Source organism: Schistocerca gregaria, chromosome 1 (genome assembly GCF_023897955.1).
Source record: "Schistocerca gregaria isolate iqSchGreg1 chromosome 1, iqSchGreg1.2, whole genome shotgun sequence".
In the NCBI taxonomy this organism is placed as follows: Eukaryota; Metazoa; Arthropoda; class Insecta; order Orthoptera; family Acrididae; genus Schistocerca; species Schistocerca gregaria.
In genome coordinates this window covers 928,414,015-928,434,906 of record NC_064920.1, presented here as the reverse complement: position 1 = coordinate 928,434,906, position 20,892 = coordinate 928,414,015, and positions in this window count along the sequence as shown.

Genomic DNA, 20,892 nt, shown 5'->3' with positions numbered 1-20,892 from the left:
ATGTTGATAACAAGGTTCACACAGGAAAGTTCTTTGTGATTCTGACTCTAATTCCTAATCACTGCGCGGAGTGACTCTTGTACGAAGTGACATTTGCACGCAGCCTGGGGCTCTTCCTGCGGTAACCGGCTTTTCACAGGTACAGGTACGCTAAGAAGTCTCGCAGTCCACCACAGCTAATAGTGTGAGCTCGTCCGCACTCACAGCACAGCAGTGAGCACCAATGTATCGCTTCTGAGTGGCTCATTAACGAGTTTCGTGGCAGATTTATTTTTAAGACTGCAGTATTAGTGAGAACTGACAATGAAATTCAACGTCTGTCTTTAATGTCCTTGTGATTAAAAAACAGAGGCAGCTTGGTACGAAACTTATGTCTTACGACTGTTGTAGCCTTGTGACGACTGCCGTTTGAGCACGAAATTTAAGTTGGCAAATTTATATTTCGTTACAGTTTCATTTAAACGTTAAACATAAAAACATAGAGCATCAATGAATGTTACTTATTTTGCTTTTCGCTAAAGGATCAGTGTCTGTTACCACTTTTCGAGCAATGTTAATTCGAAGACAAGCCCTTAAGTTGAAGTCTGCCAGTGAGCTTCCATCGCTGGGTTTCGTTCCCTTCACTGCATAAAAAAGCAGCATGTAAATCCAAACATCGACTTAATCGAAGCTACAGACTTGTAAAATCGTGAACCTTGGGTGAACAGAAGTCTACTAGCCTAATTTTCCTATGAAACTATTCATGCAAACATCACGCTGTAGGTGTATAAGTTGTAGCATTATCACACTGTCAATATATTTTATTATTCCTCCACTTCGGCTTCTCGCTGTTCTGCTTCCAAGTGCCCGCAATCTTTTGCATGGAAACCTATTGTAAAGTTGTTCTAAACTGAATTTATTCTTCGTGTTAAGAGTTTTGAAGCAAATTTATAGAAACCTAAGGGTAACAAACCACCATCATATACAACAAACACACACTCTAGGTGTCCTGCACTAATACAAATATGGTGATGTGTCTGACAGTTTTGAAGTTCATAACCTGACCATCAAGCTACTATTCTTCACTTTAAAAAAGCTACCCTCCATTTTAAGGGGAGACTCCACCCTAAAAATTCAATTTGTTTCCAAAAATAAAATTTAATGGCTGTTTCACATCTTTGAGTGTTTACTGTAAGAACCCAAAACGGTTTGGCTGTATTAAAATTACAAGTATGTCTAAGAAATATTTGAAATACTGACAGCGTAAGGGGCTGTGGCTCACCGAAAGATGCCAAAAATAACTTTTTATTTCTTTCGCAATCAAACAGAAGCATCTTGCCATAAAGTAGAACTGCGGAAAACAATTTGCAAGATTTGCAGGAAAATTTAAGCGAAAAAATTGGCATCCAGTCATTGGAAATCAATACCTTTGCCTGTTGGCAACGTAAACAAAAATTTTGGGACTACACTCAAGTCTTGTTCAGTACAGTCAACAAAATGGAAGCAAACAGGTATTGGCTTACAATCAGAAATCCCTACCACCGCACGTCCTCAAGAAGACTGTGAGTAGATTTTTATTCAGGTAATCAAGAAAGGGACTGCGCTGATCTTGAAATTACAAGAAGAAGTCTCATATATGCAGGGAGGGAAAACGTTAGGGTGCCAGTAAATTTTAATGGCTGTATGTCTTGTAGCAACAATCATTCTTTGTTAAAATGCTTTTTACCATAAGATGGTTTTTCTGAGTTTAGTACAACTTTTTTATCATAAATATTAACCAACCTGGATGAAATTCGCAGGGAGTGGTCTTGATGTGTTTACCTGCGTCTATGCATTAATATTATCTAAAATATAATTCGTTCAGTGTGTCATCATATTTATGTATAGATAATTAAAGGCAATTTAAGGCTGAAATTTCTCATAAAATGAATGCACAGAAACTTTGGACTATGTCTTGTGAATGTACCTACAAAATCCGGCATGTGAAAATTTTAGTGCGAGTACCAGAAGTTGGTTTTCAAGAATACCATTAAAATCATATTAAAACTTCAAAACTCGAAAACCATTGGAGTTAAGGGCTTCAAAACTTCGGTATTGCCACATATTTGCACTATAAATCCTATTTTAAAATTTGGTTCCAATCGGCAAATTGGAAGAAAAGTTATGTTTTTGGCTTGAGTCTCCCTTTAAGCACCGTGCCGTATAAACAGTATGTTCGTTTCAATTTCTTGTCATTTGCCTGTGTTCGATGTCTGTCCATACAGATTTTAATTCTAAGAACTTCTCAAGACGAATGCTGCGATTATTCCCTAGAAAAGGCTTGGCCTATGAGATAGTGTTGTCAGTCTACACTAGAAAATATTTTACAAATTTCAAAAGACATTTAGCTCACTTCGTTTCGCTTCCAGGAACACACCCTGGGCGTAGTCTCTTTTCGTCCCACATTAAATTTATTTACAATATTTATAAGATTGCCAATGATTACATTAAACTACTTTTCTATATTTACAAATGTTTCAATGACTCTGACGTTGTATTCGCCATTGTCACTTCTGTGCATAGGCCACACAAGTCAAAAATGATTTTCAGGTCCCATCAGTTCGAAGTTTCTATAAAACTTTTCAGTCGTTTCGTCAGTCTTCACTTCTGATTTCTTTCATCTTTTTCCCACCAAAGTTTAAAATTAGTCGGTAAAATTGGTGTCCGTGGTACTCTGCATCTAATCGAAGATTTTTCACTAATGAATAACCATTCGGATGAACTATTGATATTACTGTATTTATTCTTCAGTCCCAACCTTCTGAGGCATTTTTGCGATGTCTCCTTTCACTGCATCAGATATCCCTGTTGGCATGTGTTCGTTATCGAGCCACCTACCATCCACTATTTCCGGGGGAAGATGCAATAGAGCACAACACATTCTTAGGTGACAGTGTATGTCCTCGTTTTCCTTATAGACCAGTAGATTGAACTTGTTTCCAAAAACATTGATTAAAGTGATAACTGCAACAAGTAACCTCTGTTCCAGGAAACAAACTGTTAGCTTCTTGGACGATGGCATTTTCGAAGTCCATAATCAGGGATGCAGGGTTCCATCCAGGCACATTAGTCTTAATAGCTTTAAACAAACGTACATATGTCTCTCACTTTTTATTTGGCAGCAAAGCGTAAACAACTAGAATGGTTTTTGTTTCCTCCCAAGAACTATTAAAGTCGGCGCAGAGTATAAACAACTGTCAAAACTGCTTGCTTGAAGTCCTCAACGTTTGATAAACATTTCTTTAATTTTCATTGACAAACACCAACCAGTACTCTGTCATTCGGTCCACTGCTATCATCTGCAAGTAAAGCGTTGCTACCATCGTTCATCAGTAAATTATTTTCTTTGAAGAATATTCCTCTAGATTTGGTGGGATCTTGAGTAGTTCCCATATTTCTTCACCTAATGTGATGAAACGGTTGTTTCTTACTTCTGTGTGATGGTAATGATGTTACTAAGCCGTAGTCTTGAAAGAAGAGCTGCCATACTTCTTGAACGTAAACTAATGAAACTGTGCATCTGTTTCTTTTGCCCACTTCTCTGTGCTGACTAAAATTTTCCAATTCATTTGCTGCTTCATCTGGAATTCAAACAAGCCTAAATTCCCTTAAAACAGTGTTATATTCTTTGGATAATCTGTTACGGCATAAAGTCAAGCGCCGGAGCGCCAGTCGGCAACGAGAGAGCCGAGAAGACGACGTCAGTCAATTGCAGGCTGGCCGACCCCTCTCCAGGACGACAACGCGACAGCAGCGTCCTCTACGCGAAGAGAACATAAGCGCCGAGCCCGACTGGACGCGACCCAGCCGAACAACAGCCCCAAGACTAGCGACTTGAATAGAAGCGTCAAAGCTCGTTACTTCGCTTGTATTAGAATTGTTATACCGAAGAATCTTGTTTGTTTCGGATGTCGCCGTTGGCTTGCGGCACATCTTTGTAAATTCTCAAAGTTAAGTATTGTCATTTACTTTTCGTAATAAAACTCATTAACAAGATTTGTTTGAATAATTGGTCTTCCAATCCGAGAAAGCCGGTTTCCTGGACACCCCATAATCCACAACGAGGCGGGATTTAACATTTGGCGACGAGTTGTAACAAGAACCCGGAGCCTGGCGGCCACGAATTTTCTGTTGTGTCTTTATGGCGCCTTAATTCTACATTGTCTTTGCTTTTCAGGAGTGTTTACTTGTGTTGGGTTGTCTGGGGGAAGAGACCAAACAGCGAGGTCATCGGTCTCATCGGATTAGGGAAGGAAGTCGGCCGAACCCTTTCAAAGGAACCATCCCGGTATTTGCCTGGAAAGATTTAGGGAAATCACGGAAAACCCAAATCAAGATGGCCGGACGCGGGATTGAACCGTCGTCCTCCCGAATGGGAGTCCAGTGTGCTAACCAATGCGCCACCTCGCTCTTTGGGTGTTTACTTGCTTTAATAGTGTCTCTTATAGTATTTTTGCTAATCAGTGTTTTTAGGTGGGTGTTGCGGAAATTTTCTTTGCTTTTGATCTTATTTTTATTGCTGGCATTGTCTGATTATTGCATTAAACCCGCATCCGGCCATCCAGATTAACGTTTTCCGTGATTTCCCTAAATCGCTCCAGGCAAATGCTGGGATGGCTCCTATCAAAGGACACGACCGACTTCTTTCCCCGTCCTTCCTAATCCGATGAGACCAATGACCTCGCTGTCTGGTCTCCTTCCCCAAAAGCAGCCAAGCCAACAGTATTACGCTTGTGGCAAGAAAGGTCATGTACAATCCGTATGTTTGCAACGGAACAAACATAAGAATTCTGCTCACTCACAAAAATCTAGTCACAAGGCCCATGTAATCAGTGCAGTGTATTCAAAGCCTGCTACGGGCTTTATCAGAACTAGTAAGTGAACAGTTTCTACAGTGCTACGGTCGGCCGCGGTGGCCGAGCGGTTCTAGGCGCTACAGTCTGGAACCGCGCGACCGCTACGGTCGCCGGTTCGAATCCTCTCTCGGGTATGGATGTGTGTGATGTCCTAGGTTAGTTAGGTTTAAGTAGTTCTAAGTTCTAGGGGACTGATTACCTCAAAAGTTAAGTCCCATAGTGCTCAGAGCCATTTTTTACAGTGCTGTGCCAGTCTATTTGATTTGTCCAGTTCATTTACATATTAGTGGAAAACGCTTGAAATTTCAGTTTGACACTGGTGCCTCTGTTGCATTGCAGAATCGTACCACATATGAACAGTTCGGCTCCCCGCACCTGTCTAAAACTGGCACCCACCTTACGGTTTACAATGGAATAAACATTCCCATTCTAGGGAAATGTACTTTGCCTGCCATGTATCGCTTGCATACGCGAACTGTAACGTTTACTGTGCTGCAATAACGCGATTGTGAGAACATATTTGGCCTTTATTCGTTTGATTTGATTGGCTTTCAAATTAAGGACAACGTGTTTTCAGTGAGTGCTTTCAGTGATAAAGACAGTGTAGCTACTTTGCTGAAAGAACTCCCTGAACTCTATTCTGAAGGTTTAGGCAAGGCTAACAATTTTGTTGCACATATTACTATGTACGACAATGCTCAACCGAAATTTTACCGGGCCACAACTGTTCCCATAACATTACAGGACGAAACAGCTTCTGACTAAAGAACTGCAAGATAGTGGCGTTACTGCGCCCATGCAACAACGCTGGTTTTACTCCACAAACCTTCAGGTCGCGCTCGCCTCAGTGTTGACTTTAAGTCTACAGTCAACCCACAAACTGTGATTGATACTTATCCATTGCCACTCCCAGAGGATCTCAGAAACATATTAGCTGCTGGTTGCTAATTTTCAAAAATTGATTTCCGTGACGCTTATCTGCAAATACCACTAGGAGAAGAATCTGAAAGCGTGTTTGCTGTGAACACTCATTTGGACTTGTTTAAATATTGGCGTTTTCCTTTTGGCAGTGCTTCCGCACCTGCCACTTTCCAATGGGATTAGGAACAGCTGACTGCTCAAGAAGCAGACTGTTCAAACTATTAGGCCGATTTGGTCGAAGCAGGTCGTACACCTGAAGAACACAGTGTAAATTTACGTGCTTTGTTTCATGTGTTACCTGATGTTAGACTAAAGTGTAGACAGGACAAAAGTGACTTTCTTAAACTTTAGTTGCAGTATCTTGGTCATGTCATAAACAGTCAACGTGTACATCCTTTTCAGTCACATTTGTTAGCCATACGTCACCTGACACTTCTTCGAAATGTCACAGAAATGCTGTCAGTTTTAGGGAAAATGAACAACTACATTCGATTCATACCAAATGCTGCACAAATCGCAGTTCCATTGGATCGCTTGCGTCGCAAAAACGCGTCTTCTGTTTGGACAGAGGAGTGCAAAGTAGATTTTTAGATACTTAAAGATGCAGTGCTCAGTGATCGATGCTTGGTTCACTTTGATCCTACCAAAACGGTTGTGTTGCAAATTGACGCTTCTTGTTACTGAATCGGCGCATTGTTTTCGCACAGATTTGATGATAAAGGCAGGCATATTCCTTTCCCATCGAAAGTGTTGCCCAAAGCTCATTGTAACTATTCACAAATAGAGAAAGAGGCATTGGTTATTGTGCATGGTGTCACCAAACTCTACCACTGTGTGTATGGCAGAAAATTCTACTTAGTGACGGATCAAAACCCATTGCAGTCCACATTAATTCCAATGAAACCGGTTCCTGTATGAACTACCAAAAAATTGCGAAGATGGACTTTGCTGTTGTCTCAATACCAGTACGAGATTGTGTATTCTCCGTCAGTTCATCACGGTAATGAGGACGTACTTTTACGTCTTCCGATTGGGCCTAATACAGACTTAGACACTTCTATTGCACCTTGTTGTCACATCGATGCTCAGGATTCTGAATTGTTTCAGTCCTTTCGTCTGTACTATAGGGAAATTGCACAGGCCACGGAAGCTGATTGGGATTTGAATAGTTTGCTAAAATATATTCGCACATATGGACCTCGCTCGTCGCAAAATATAAAGAACTCTGTAGTGCTTCAATACTTTGCACGTCGGCATAGCTTCGCTATACAGCAAGGTGCGATTGTTGGTCAATATGACAGTGAACCGTCACTTGTTGATCCCCAAAGCTTTGCAAAAAAAAGTTTCCACTTACTTCACGCTGGGGGACTGTTCGTACGAAACAGTTAGCTCGTCGACACTGTACTTGGCAGCGCATGGACAACAAACAGAACAGATGACGCCACAGTGTCATGCATGTGCGAAAAATCACGCCACTCGGTCACAAAAATTCTCTACTTGGCCTAAGTTGTTGTCATCATGGCGACATGTGCACATACATTTTGCGAGACCTTTTTGCAAAACTCGTTGGTTGATTGAGGTAGACTCATAAAGCTAGTTTCCTTTTGCTGTGCCCACGAACTCTACGACGCCACGTAGCACAATCAGGCATTGTCCTCTATTTTTTGCCTTGAAGGTTTGCCTGAAGATATAATGTCGGAAAACGGACCGCAGTTCACGTCAAATTAAATTGAAACATTCTGTGAAGGCAATGGCATACAGCGTCTAACTAGTGCGCCGCTCCATCTATAGTCCAACGGCGAGACGGAACGTTTTGTCAGAACATTCAAACAACGGATGGCCAAACTTGGCACCACACACACCAGGGATCGGGAAGTGCCACTTTTCCTTGGCTCCTATCGTTCGCACCCACGAGATGGACCATCGCCGGCGGAATTGCTCCACGGCCACCACCATCGGACACTGCATCACCTGCTCCACCCTCCTCAGCATCCAGCGCCGAAGGAAGGCCTCAAGAGTCGCTTCTCGGCAGAGATTTTAGAGGCAGAACACGGTGGCGCAGGGCAAGATACTTCGTCGACTTAGCTCAAGCACGTATCTCATTCCAGGCCCAGAAGGACTGCAGCCCCGTCACAATCAAATTCGCCACTGTCATGTGCACGGTAATCCCTCTGCGTCTCTTTCCCCAGATTCAAGGATCCCTGCCACGGCAGCCGCCAGAGGGTGTCATCACGACACCGCGGATCGACCCTATGGAGACGGATCCTTCGCCTCCTTCGCCTCCTCTCGTCCTAGCGATGGGACTGGATCCGCCCACGACGCAGCAGCCGACGCCTTCTACATTTTGCTATGGGCCTCAGGAGGTGGACTAGTACCCTTCTGGGCGTTTTACGGGGCACTTTTCCACCAGAGGGAAGGCCAGATGGCAAGGTATGACAGGAAGCCTGACGTCCCCTGGAGCCACAGCTTCCAGTCCATCGCAGAGCGTCCACGCTCCTGCCTGTCCCCTCGTTTCGTGCTCGTTATACGACGACGGTCTGTCGCTTAAGGGGGTGTGAAGGGGGGGAGGAATGTTACGGCGTAAAATCAAGCGCCGGCAGGCCAGTCGGCAACGAGAGAGCAGAGAGGGCTGTGAAGAAGACGTCAGCCAACGATATGCTGACCGACCCCTCTCCAAGACGACAGCTCGACAACAGCGGCCTCTATGCGAAGAGGACACAAGAGCCGCGCTCGACTGATCCTGTCGAACAGCAGCCTCAAGATTAGCTACTTGAATAGAAGCGTCAAAGCTCGCTACTTCGCTTGTGTTAGAATTGTTGTACCGAAGAAGCTTGTTTGTTTCGGATGTCGCCCTTTGCTTGCTACACATCTATGTAATTGTCAATGCAAGTGCTGTCATTTATTTTTCGTAATAAAACTCCTTAGTACGATTTGTTTGAATTGTTTGTCTAGCGATCGGAGAAGGTGGGTTTCCTAGACACCCCATATTCGACATGTAGCCAGGATTTGACAAATGGCTCTGAGCATTATGGGACTCAAGTTCTGAGGTCATTAGTCCCTTAGAACTTAGAACTAATTAAACCTAAATAACCTAAGGACATCACACACATCCATGCCTGTGGCAGGATTCGAACCTGCGACCGTAGCGGTCTCGCGGTTCCAGACTGCAGCGCCTAGAACCGCACGGCCACTTCGGCTGGCCAGGATTTAACATAATCATCCTTTGCGTTTATTGTTTTTAAAGTGTAAGAAACGCCAGTAAGTTTGTTTTTGTAGCCCACAATATACCAATGCTCGTTGTAAATCAGCAAGGGCTTCCTTTTGATGTTGTCGGTGAACCCCATCGTCTCAGTATTAAAACAAGGAACGCTACTTGCTAGCTACAGGTCAGCTGAAGTACTGAACTCTGGGAGAAAGCCACGCGCACTGCGATCTAGTGAGGGGACAGGGACTTCGTGCGGGAAATAGGCTTTGGCTTTCCACCAGAATACGTCGCAGGTAGCGGCGGACAGACCGTTGTATCCTATTCTGAAACACCCTGTCCACTACCTACATTGTTCTCGGCTCCATGCAAGAGTCAGTACATTCCCTCTTCGTACAAGTGTCACTCCACACAAATGTCACAATGTCCTCTAAAAATGCGAAATTTCATTTCGTTTCGTTTCCTCCTCGTCTTCAGGGTGTCTCTCTTTTTTTTTTTCTTTGTTCGAGAATGTATTTATTATAGATGATCAGCTACGCTGTAAGATTGATCAGTCAATGCTGTCGTCGCTAGATGATAGCATGGAAATACGTCAAGACTTGGAAAAAATGTCTAGTAGGTGTAATGAATGTCAGCTATCCTTACTGTGAAATAAATGTAAGTTAAGCACTAAAACAACTCGACAGTATCTGATTAAAGGATCAATGGGTAACATCCTTAACACGCCACATTATACACTCCTGGAAATGGAAAAAAGAACACATTGACACCGGTGTGTCAGCCCCACCATACTTGCTCCGGACACTGCGAGAGGGCTGTACAACCAATGATCACACGCACGGCACAGCGGACACACCAGGAACCGCGGTGTTGGCCGTCGAATGGCGCTAGCTGCGCAGCATTTGTGCACCGCCGCCGTCAGTGTCAGCCAGTTTGCCATGGCATACGGGGCTCCATCGCAACTTTAACACTGGTAGCATGCCGCGACAGCGTGCACGTGAACCATATATGCAGTTGACGGACTTTGAGCGAGGGCGCATAGTGGGCATGCGGGAGGCCAGGTAGACGTACCGCCGAATTGCTCAACACGTGGGGCGTGAGGTCTCCACAGTACATCGATGTTGTCGCCAGTGGTCGGCGGAAGGTGCACGTGCCCGTCGACCTGGGACCGGACCGCAGCGACGCACGGATGCACGCCAAGACCGTAGGATCCTACGCAGTGCCGTAGGGGACCGAACCGCCACTTCCCAGCAAATTAGGGACACTGTTGCTCCTGGGGTATCGGCGAGGACCATTCGCAACCGTCTCCATGAAGCTGGGCTACGGTCCCGCACACCGTTAGGTCGTCTTCCGCTCACGCCCCAACATCGTGCAGCCCCCCTCCAGTGGTGTCGCGACAGGCGTGAATGGAGGGACGAATGGAGACGTGTCGTCTTCAGCGATGAGAGTTGCTTCTGCCTTGGTGCCAATGATGGTCGTATGGGTGTTTGGCGCCGTGCAGGTGAGCGCCACAATCAGGACTGCATACGACCGAGGCACACAGGGCCAACACCCGGCATCATGGTGTGTGGAGCGATCTCCTACACTGGCCGTACACCTCTGGTGATCGTCTAGGGGACACTGAATAGTGCACGGTACATCCAAACCGTCATCAAACCCATCGTTCTACCATTCCTAGAACAGAAAGGGAACTTGCTGTTCCAACAGGACAATGCACGTCCGCATGTATCCCGTGCCACCCAATGTGCTCTAGAAGGTGTAAGTCAACTACCCTGGCCAGCAAGATCTCCGGATCTGTCCCCCATTGAGCATGTTTCGGACTGGATGAAGCGTCGTCTCACGCGGTCTGCACGTCCAGCACGAACGCTGGTCCAACTGAGGCGCCAGGTGGAAATGGCATGGCAAGCCATTCCACAGGACTACATCCAGCATCTCTACGATCGTCTCCATGGGAGAATAGCAACCTGCATTGCTGCGAAAGGTGGATATACACTGTACTAGTGCCGACATTGTGCATGCTCTGTTGCCTTTGTCTATGTGCCTGTGGTTCTGTCAGTGTGATCATGTGATGTATCTGACCCCAGGAATGTGTCAATAAAGTTTCCCCTTCCTGGGACAATGAATTCACTGTGTTCTTATTTCAATTTCCAGGAGTGTATAAGTAGGTGTAATACTCAGAAGCATTTATGAAAAGGTACGATAATACAAAATCAGTATTAGGGAAGACAGAGACGTGTTATTTACCGGTATTAAGGAAAACGTGGAAGGGAGGTCCCACCAATGTAACTTTCTTTTCACACAACATGTCTCTTTAACAATATACACTCCTGGAAATTGAAATAAGAACACCGTGAATTCATTGTCCCAGGAAGGGGAAACTTTATTGACGCATTCCTGGGGTCAGATACATCACATGATCACACTGACAGAACCACAGGCACATAGACAAAGGCAACAGAGCATGCACAATGTCGACACTAGTACAGTGTATGTCCACCTTTTGCAGCAATGCAGGCTTCTATTCTCGCATGGAGACGATCGTAGAGATACTGGATGTAGTCCTGTGGAACGGCTTGTCATGCCATTCCCACCTGGCGCCTCAGTTGGACCAGCGTTCGTGCTGGACGTGCAGACCGCGTGAGACGACGCTTCATCCAGTCCCAAACATGCACAATGGGGGACAGATCCGGAGATCTTGCTGGCCAGGGTAGTTGACTTACACCTTCTAGAGCACGTTGGGTGGCACGGGAAATATGCGGACGTGCATTGTCCTGTTGGAACAGCAAGTTCCCTTTCTGTTCTAGGAATGGTAGAACGATGGGTTCGATGACGGTTTGGATGGACCGTGCACTATTCAGTGTCCCCTCGACGATCACCACAGGTGTACAGCCAGTGTAGGAGATCGCTCCCCACACCATGATGCCGAGTGTTGGCCCTGTGTGCCTCGGTCGTATGCAGTCCTGATTGTGGCGCTCACCTGGACGGCGCCAAACACCCATACGACCATCATTGGCACCAAGGCAGAAGCGACTCTCATCGCTGAAGACGACACATCTCCATTCGTCCCTCCATTCACGCCTGTCGCGACACCACTGGAGGCGGGCTGCACGATGTTGGGGCGTGAGCGGATGACGGCCTAACGGTGTGCGGGACTGTAGCCCAGCTTCATGGAGACGGTTGCGAATGGTCCTCGCCGATACCCCAGGAGCAACAGTGTCCCTAATTTGCTGGGAAGTGGCGGTGGGGTCCCCTACGGCACTGCGTAGGATCCTACGGTCTTGGCGTGCATCCGTGCGTCGCTGCGGTCCGGTCCCAGGTCGACGGGCACGTGCACCTTCCGCCGACCATTGGCGACAACATCGATGTACTGTGGAGACCTCACGCCCCACGTGTTGAGCAATTCGGCGGTACGTCCACCCGGCCTCCCGCATGCCCACTATACGCCCTCGCTCAAAGTCCATCAACTGAAAATACGGTTCACGTCCACGCTGTCGCGGCATGCTACCAATGTTAAAGACTGCGATGGAGCTCCGTATGCCACGGCAAACTGGCTGACACTGACGGCGGCGGTGCAAAAATGCTGCGCAGCTAGCGCCATTCGACGGCCAACACCGCGGTTCCTGGTGTGTCCGGTGTGCCGTGCGTGTGATCATTGCTTGTACAGCCCTCTCGCAGTGTCCGGAGCAAGTATGGTGGGTCTGACACACCGGTGTCAATGTGTTGTTTTTTCCATTTCCAGGAGTGTATAATCATAAATAGGTTTTCTTTACAAATTACAAGAGCAATCAAAACGAGAACAACATGACAATAACTACGTAGGCTCGGACCTTCTGCCCGCTAGTTATCGGGTGAAACAGCGGTGTTTACTACCGCTCTGGACAACGGTTTCTCTTGTTCAGTGCCCTTTATTTCCTAAGGGACGAAAATGCTAAGGTCATCGGTCCCTAGACGTACACACTACTTAAACTAAGTTATGCTAAGAACAACACACACACCCATGCCCGATGAAGGACTCGAACCTCCAGCGGGAGAGGCCGCGCAGTCCGTGACAGAACACGTCAAACCGCGCGGCCACTCCGCGCGGCTGTTCAATGCCCTTGTGCAACATGTGAAAAAATACAGGTAATACTGATAACAAGAGTGCTTCAATTACTCAAACAGATAACATATTTATTTTTACTTTGGACACTGTACGAGGGGGCGTTTGAAAAGTCCGTGCAAAATTAAAAACTACTTACGTGTTTGGCGTACACCTTTTTTTTTATTTTTGACAGTCTCCTTTTAAACTTATACGCTTTGTCCAACGCTGTTCTAATTTGTTGATCATTTCCGAATAATAGTAATTGTCCAAGTCAGCAAAATAGCTATTATCTGCTGCAATCACCTCCTCGTTTGAATAAAATGTTTGTGCCGCCAACCATTTCTTCAAATTGGGAAACAAATAGTAGCCCGAGGGAGCCAAGTCTGCAGAACATGGGGGTTGTGAAACGAGTTGGAACCCTATTTCTATTAATTTTGCTACCACAACTGCTGAGGTATGTGGTGGTGCATTGTCGTGATGCAAAAGGACTTCTTTGCGGCCCAATAGCTGGCGTTTTTCTTGTAGCTTGGTTTTCAAACGGTCCAGTAACGACAACTAATATGCACCTGCAATAGTTTTACCCTTTTCCAGAGAGTGAATGAGGAGTATCCCTTGCGAATCCCAAAAGACAGTCGCCATAACCTTTCGGGCCGAAAGACTGGTCTTCGCCTTTTTTGGTGCCGAGTCTCCCTTGGCAACCCATTTTTTAGATTGTTGTTACGTCTCGGGAATATAGTAATGAATCCATGTTTCATCCACAGTGATGGAACGATGCTTAAAGCCCTGCGAATTCTTCCTGAACAGCTGCAAACCATCTTTGCAACACTTCACAAGGTTACATTTTTGGTCGAGCGTGAGCAATCACGGAATCCATCTGGCGGCAGCTTACTCATGTCCAAAGGTTATGCAAAATATTATGTACCTGTTCATTTGAGATGCCCACAGCACTAGGAATTTCACGCACCTTAACTCTTCTGTCGTCCATCACCATATCATGGATTTTTTCAACTATGTCTGGAGTCATAACCTCTACCTAATCGAAGGTGCAGAGTCCCTGTAATGTTTATCGATCTTCTCTTTAGACTCCTGAGGCATTTTTCTTTTCATACAGTAGTGTTTCATCACCACACGAAATTCTTCTTCATCCACTTTTTGACGGTCACTCGACTTCCTTTATTCACACGAATGCCAAACACAAAGAAGTAGACCAATATGGCTGAAACGTGGTGTGCGTTCTTTCCAAAGACGCTGCTAAGTAAACATGACCTCGATACGCGCCGGTGGAGCCATCTCTCGGACTTTGCATGGACTTTTCAAACGCCCCACGTATGTAGAAAGGAACGGGGTTAAGATGCGCACCAATGCTTAAAGATTGAACAAATTGGGAAACAATTATGACAAGGAAAAGGCTTGCTTCAAAGCAAGCAACCTTTTCATTTCAATCAGCAACCAAGGTGCGACTGGAGCCCAAAACGTCCCTTTTGACAATCTTATTCTGAGTAAAGCCCTGGTGACAGTTGGCTGTTAATATGCCAAAAGTTAAATTACTTTTCAGTTATGAAGGCCGCTGGGAAGGAACATTTTTAAACATTGCTTATCAGCACTTATTACAAGCGAACTCACTTGGCGGAACCACAGATCCAGTTAAAAATACTCCAAAAATACATAGCCTAGTACAACAGGTAGTTCAGATTATCTCAAATGCAATTACAATCAAGAAATTGAAACGGTTAACATCTAAATCTAACCACAAGACCCCTGTTGTCTTAACGGTAACCTATGCCGGCTGTATTTACCACCAGGAGCTGATTCATTAAAACATTAATGATAAAGTAGAAAGGAAGGGCAATATAATATCAGAACAAATTTTCAAGTGACAACTAGTGTCTAGTACAATATTACGGTCTATATTTACCACCAAGGAGCCATCGAGTAAACCTCTGAGGGTCGGGTACAAACCAGAAAATAATTAGGAGGTCGAGTAGACAATGACACTAATCACCCCGAGGGTTACAGAGTGTTACTCCCCTTTATAAGCAAGCTGCTCCATGGCTTCGCGGTGCGCCGCGGCGGTTACTGAGTGGTACCGATTACAGCCAGGTAGAAGGGGACGACAGTCAGGCCCGAACGGTCGCCAGACACGACGGGATGTCGGCCAGCTGCTTGTAGTCGACGCTGACTCCTGTGAAGTACTCCAGTATGTTTGATCTGCGCAGGCCCTCCTTGCGTACCTCGTGGCTTCGGCCACTCGCACCTCGTGACCGCCTCTTGTCGCGACGCTGCCGCCAATCCCCAAACTTGGTGCCTCCCCCCTCGGGCCAGCGAACCCGTAAATATATCGGCAAGCAAAGAGCTCATGAGGACACAACCTACAGATACCAACTCTTCTTCGTAGATACTGGCAACGGGGATGCAAGAGGGGTAGTCGATACTACCCCTGAGCTGGACAGAAGAGTCTACTAACTTAATGGCGCCTCGGCTCAAAGGCGAGTGAAATGGTTCTCTGAAAAAACAATGCATCTGTTAAGGAAATCGCATACAAGACGATGACACGAGCAATCCTAGAGCACTGTTCCACTGTTTTGAGTCCTTACCAAGGAGGCATGTCAACAGACATCGAATCTCCACTCGCTCTACCACGATCGTGACAAGAGGTCTGTGTAGCCCGCATGGGACCCACAGAAGAACGACGACGACGTTTCGCGAAACCCTATTAGGGCTTCCCGTCGGGTAGACCATTCGCCGGGTGCAAGTCTTTCGATTTTACGCCACTTCGGCTGCTTGCACGTCGATGGTGATGAAATGATGATGATTAGGACAGCACAACACCCAGATCCTGAGCCGAGAAAATCTCCGACCCAGCCGGGAATAGAACCTCGTCCCTTACGTTTAACATTCTGTCGCGCTGACCACTCAGCTACCGGGGGCGGACACCCTATTAGGTTCTTTTAGACGATCTTTATTTGAACAAGACCGCGCGACCGTTAAGTCATTACCATCTTATATCACTCATGAAGCTTATGAGTTTAGGAATAGAAATATTAGGGAGGTACAAAGGCACATTTTTGTGTCGCACAGTAATTGAATGGAACAGCACAAAGGCTCGATAATATTGGTACGATATGCCCTTTGCCACGCAATGTGCAGTGGATTGCGAAGTATGTAGACGATAGGAAGCCGGTATATACCACTCCATTGATTGTGGCTTCCACCTCGGATCCTTCTAGTAGCAGCAGGTCTCCTTTCATAGGATGATAGTTTAGTTGAAAGGAGCGTTTCTCATAAATGCCAATGAAATATCTAGATGTTTCCAAAGCCGCGGCATTTTGCTTGTCAGTCAATTTTTCTTTGAACAAATCGAGGACATATCTTCCGCCGACCGAAATATTTGTGAATTACTGCGTTAACAATATCCTTCCTGATCCCAAATTCGTCCGACATCATTCTTAAAGCCTATTTCATAGGGATGATGGGAATAGGGGATAAGAAATAAGGGCATTTATCTACAGAGTCGTGTTGAAAGTCTGTCTTCGCCCGTTCGATACACCACTGGAATTTGACATGAAAACGATGACATTTGTACGACGTATACTGCGCTGTGCAGTGTACACTACCTTGCAGGCCATATAGGTATTTAAGTAAATGTACTGTTCGGAATCATGTCCTCGCTCTAGCGAGACCAATATTCGTAATTTCAATAAATTAGTCGTCCTCAGGCACTTGGAGCAGTCATCTGGCTAATATAGAGCAGCTTCTCTTGTAATGAATGATAAAGCCAGCTGTTATTGATCAAAGAGAAGGAACTATCTTGCCATTTTGTTCTTCATGTCCCGAGAAGACAGTGAAATTCATACGTCTCACTTAAGTAACGAAGTTACAGACTACATTCAACACTTTGCTGTCTGAGACTGGTTCCCAACTTGGAAGTTTATAACTTATATATGCTTACACTTACACTGTCCAGTAACATTAATGTGACGACCTGCCAAAAGCCAGAATCACTACCTTTTGCACAGCGGACCGCTGCGAGAAGTGCAGGAAGATAATCATTGAGGTTCAGGCAGATACCAACAGAGATGCCGACAGCAGTGCCCTGGCAACATGTGCTAGTTTTCTCGGTTGAGGGTCCACAGCACGTATAGCCCGATCGAGGCAGTCTCACAGATTCTCGGCTGCTGCATATATAGATGGACATCGTCTTACAGGATAGATGCATAGATCTGCTTGTGTTGATCCGTTGTGGCTTTCAGAATGACGAGATCACCCATCCAATGGGAACGGAAATGCTGTGTGGCTAGGGCCTCTCGTCGGGTAGACCGTCCGCCTGGTGCAAGTCTTTCGAGTTGACGCCACTTCGGCGACTTGCGTGTCGATGGGGATAAAAATGACGATGATAAGGACGACACAACACCCAGTCACTGAGTGGAGAAAATCACCGACCCAGCCGGGAATCGAACCCGGGCCGTTAAGTATGACATTCCGTCGCGCTGACGACTCACCTACCAGGGCCGGACACCTAGCCAATGGCACGAAATCATTCCCCAGGTCATAACGATCCCTTCTTCGTCCTGGGCGCTTCCGACGATATTGTTCCAGAGTGTTTGCTTTCAGACGTTGCTCGCTGTACACGCCAACGGCCATCCCTCCGAAGGCGCAGAAAACGTGATTCTTCTGAAAAGTGTACCTGTCGTCAGTCAGTGAACGTCCGGTTGCTGTACTGTTTTGCAGATTCCATCCTTACCGATGGTGGTCAGCATGAATGCACGAACCAGGTGCCTGCTGTGGAGGCCTATACGCAACACCGATCCCTGACTATGGTCTGTGGTGCACCCAATTGCCTAGGCACCGGTTTCGGATAGAGCCATGTCATGCACGATATACTTCAGCCACGAAGGCACACGAACCGTTTACAGTCTTAGCCTTTTCGGAAATGTTTCTACCCTTGACCTGAAAACCAATGGTCATGGCCTTTTGGACGTCAGATAAATCGCTCCGTTTCCGCACTGCGATAACGACCGCTCTGTTCTCCGCGTTCTCCGACACTCTTTATATATCATGCACTGCTAGTGATACCACCTATAGACGAACATAGCTGATAGCCACATTAATGTAACTGGACCGTGAGTTAGCTGAAGAAGACAATGCGCAGAGTTTATTGGATTTAAAGAAATACACCTCACACGTAATGCATAACACATCGTCTGAGGACAGGTAAGGCAGTAATGATCCTGCATTTAGTTCTGTCTGACAGATTTCCACTCTAGTCGGTGCCCGCTCGCCACAATCGTCAACAGCACCATTACAATCAGTCCAGTCCGCAATCATGTTGTCATTCTCGGCAGGCAGTAATCCGATACTATGCATCAGCGAAACGGTGATCAGTTCTGAACCGGCTTCATCCTGTTGTACCCCCGCTGCCAGTCGAGAGGACAGAGATAATAGAATCCCCAACTATCTGTGGATATTGAACAGCTATGCCTCCAGACTTTAGGTGTGGTGTATTTCGTTAATCTTGCGTTAAGAATGTCCATTCGTGCCTACTGGTCGTTTATCCTTTGCATGCTGTCAACTCATTTGCCACGCAGCAGAACCGATGTGTAGCGTTTAACAGCGGCACTCTACTTGCTTGAGTACGTAACATTTCTGTTATTAGTTTGCGGTGCGTGTAAAACAGTTGCGCCACCCACGCCTCTGTGACCCCGGGCAGATTGGTGAATTTACGATGTTACATATCCTGACACTCCTCGTATCTCGCGTTGGCACATCACCGTGTCAGTCCATGGGGTCAGTCGACCTGAAGGGCATCGGGCATCGTCTATTCGTGACCGCACAAACTCATTGCTCCGCTGTATCGATAGTTGTGCCGAGCTACTGTTACCTCTGTGAGATATAATCTCTGACTGCTGCCGATTTCGCTAACTGGTAGCTCCGAAATGTGGATATCTGAACTGGTTAAAGTGCTGTTTTTGAGGATTGTGTGAGTGGCAATCGTTTATACATCCCTATCGTCCATGATTACTGTAGGATGTTTGCCTCCAGCTTTTGTTCCAGTTGACTCAGTTTTCTCTGATCTTCTCATATTCTTGTTAGGTTCGCAACTGAGGTACGCGAAGTCCCATCGTCATCTTCTGCCAACAGGATGAAGCCGAACTGTGATCCCACTTTTCACCTTACATTAAGTCTCTACCACTGCTACAACTTTGTATTTTCACTTGAAGAGCCCAAGCCAGTCTCTATATATAACCTAACTATCACACAATGTAGGCTTTCACGTCCGGTGTTGTCATCAGTTAAAACTTCCGGTCTGAGAGGGCGTGGTCGATGTATAAAATTTCCACCTAACGTTCCGTCTCCATCTGCGGGAGACATCTTCTGAGGTCGTAGCCGGACGACCTCAAAAGATGTCTCCCGCATATGGAGACGATACATTAGGTGAAAAAAAATTATATATCGACCACAGCCTCTCAGCCCCAAAGTTTTAACTGAAAACATAACTATCCCTACGCCATAATAAAAAATCTTCCTATGCTTGCACAAAATTGGGAATATGTCCCCACTGGGATGTAAAATAAGGGAACTAGCATTTCTACTTATCTGGCAGCTTCAAACACCTTTGAATCAATATGTCCTCACTGGGATGTAAAATAAGGGAACTAGCATCTCTGCTTATCTGGCAGCTTCAAACGCCTTTGAATCAATATAGCTTGACGCATTGGCGGGTCTTTCCATTCAAACAAAATGCCTTGGACATTCCAGCGCTTTCGTTTCCATCAGGTTTAGTAGCCAACAGCCACAAAGACACACAAGTAACATCTTAAAGTCATGAAACATTTCATGGAATTCTCCACTTCAAACTGCACAAAACGACGAGCTAGAAAAATTGGCCCTGAAAAACTATATGATTTCCGTGAATGATTAAAGGAATCTTTATTGCCCTCTTCACTGATCGACGCAAGCAGCAGAAAAGAAACTAGAATAGACCAGCTATTGTTGTCTTTCAAAGCCACCGTTCCACAGTTCGCCACGAGACGATGGGGAATCGCATCGCCTCGGGGGGCTGGACACACTGACTCCTTCTGATCACCTGACAGATTGTGCCAAATACAACAACATGCAAAACTCAGTTCTTAATGAGAATGTATCTTTGCTGTCAACCTGTGAGTTAACAACATGCGAAGTAATTTAGTAATGAAAGTAGCAAATGTGACAGAAAACTTTCAAAGGTAACAGACAATATCCCAGGAATCTGGCAGCTCTATTGGATCTAATTATCAGTGAGTAGAGTTGCACTCTACCTGAAGTACGGTTTGGTAATTTTCATACGCTCTATAAATGATGTTGTAAATGGTAGCATTACTTGTAGAATTCTCACACTGATAGCGAAAGAAACATAAATGAAAATAGCCTATAAGAGAGAAACTGGGAGTCGATTACTCCTATTTGTTTTTTGTTTGTTTGCTCTTTCTTTTGCAATAATTGGAACCGCACATCATTCAGTGTTACTTAATTGTGTATTCTATATCTTTACGTGAAGTTTAAAAATAATAAAACTTCGTGGACTTCCTAACTTCTGCACTTCCATTTAAAGGTTGAAAGGTCTCTGTTAGATTCCTTTCATGTTAATTTCTTAAATCTGTTGTCATTTACGGCATAAATTCCTCTTCTAAATTTAGTGTATCATTTCTGACTATCTGCGAGGAGACTGAGTAGTGGAACGTGTTACTTTTACACATAAACAAGAACGATCTGTCACACTACTACACTTTAAAACACAGTTTATATGCAATTCATGTCACACAGTCTCATACGGAACC